General features: G+C 57.0%; 1 protein-coding gene across 2 annotated transcripts in view; it reads right to left on the minus strand.

The window, feature by feature from the left end:
* Window positions 1-760, minus strand: part of ZHX2 (zinc fingers and homeoboxes 2) — a 159,169-nt gene extending 158,409 nt beyond the window's left edge. For both annotated transcript variants that reach the window (XM_004697408.2, XM_045286340.1), the window contains exon 1: window positions 659-760. The gene's annotated coding sequence lies outside the window, so the exon portion shown is untranslated. The remainder of the gene's footprint in view (window positions 1-658) is intronic.
* Between the last annotated feature and the right edge of the window lie 725 nt (window positions 761-1,485).

Below are 1,485 nucleotides of genomic sequence, written 5' to 3' on the forward strand. Positions count from 1 at the left end.
ACTTAGTTGTTTCTGCAGATTTGGGGGGTGGCGTACCTCTAGAAAATGGCACAGAATTGGAAGTCTCCTGTTTTCAGGAAACTCAGATACACACATACACACACACACACACACACACACACACACACACACAAAACTATGCCCTGAAGCATCCTCTAAACTGACCTTTCTGCCTACACCTTCTCCTGGAGGAGGGGTGGGGTGGGTGGCTGGGGTCCAGAGACATTTGAGGAAGACCCTGAAAGCGAGAGAGCCGGGGCTTGGGGAGCCGGCTGCTCTGCATCCGAATCTCCCTTCAAGACCTTTTGCCTGCAACTGAGCAAGGGCCCCACTTCCCTCTGTGAACTCTTCGTTCCCCATCTTTAAGGTGAGCCTGGATTGGATCCTCATGGACGGATTAGAGGACCTGGGGTGGAAGGGGGCAGTGGTGGCAGAGTGGCCTTGGGGTCATGTTGACCCCCCAGCCCAAGGTGACTCCACGCCCACTGGAACACAATGCTGCCCGGTCCCGAGTCATCCCCGATGGGCTGCAGATCGGACACTTGTGATTCAGTTTTCACGGACTGATTTTCGGAAGCCGATCGCCAGACCACTCTTGCTCGTCTGCCACAGTCTAGAAGCTCTGCGGAAAAATCATCCTGCTTGGAGCAGCACTCACCTCCCCCGACAGACGGCGCTTGCTTCTCATGAGGTGCCCTGGATGCGACTTAAACCCAGGTGTCCAGTGTGGGAACGAAGAATTCTCTGAAGCCCCTGAGACCGCCACAGCCTCATGCTTGACACACAGCATGGAGTAGGTGCCCGATTTTCAAGAGTTGTAACTCTTTATGGCCAGGCACAGTGGTGTACGCATGCTGGGAGCTTCTGCACACTTATTCTCACGGGTCAGAGTGGCCAAGGACACAGGGGCGCTGGGGGTGGGGTGGGCGTGACTGCTGTCCTTCGGGGAGTGCGTTCCTCAAGCCTTTCTGCACTGCTGGTTTGAACCGCCGCCTCTCAAGGCCCATGTGTGCATGTGCTTCCTCCTAAGCCAGCCTTCTGGCCCCTCCTCACTCTCTATAGATGTTTGGAGTCCAGCAGCTGCAGGCACCCAACCAGGCTAGGAAGCTAGTTGCCCAGGAAGCAACTCTCCCCCACACCCCAACCCCTGCCCTCTCCCTTTCCTGCCCCAAGTCTCCCCAGAATCTCCAACTGGGAGAACTCACTCCCTTCAAAGAACAGACTCCCTCAGGCTGGCCGTTCTGCTCCGCTCCATGCTGTAGGGAGGCTGGGCTTCATGCCTCTCCCCGCACTTGGCAGCAATGGTCCTCAGGGCCTTGCTAGTTTCCCTGGAAAGATCACCCCCTGGGGCCCTTCCCAGACCGGCCTGTGAACTTATGCAAAAGGGTCCTCTGCCCCAAGTGGAAGCCGGGGTGCTAAGTCTTCTCAGTGTTTCTGTGGCCCTTGGTGGGGTCACCAGCACAGCCACTCGGTTCACTGCCCATT

The sequence above is a fragment of the Echinops telfairi genome, unplaced genomic scaffold, assembly GCF_000313985.2.
Source record: "Echinops telfairi isolate 266 unplaced genomic scaffold, ASM31398v2 ScPeMD7_1;HRSCAF=3_0, whole genome shotgun sequence".
Lineage (NCBI taxonomy): Eukaryota > Metazoa > Chordata > Mammalia > Afrosoricida > Tenrecidae > Echinops > Echinops telfairi.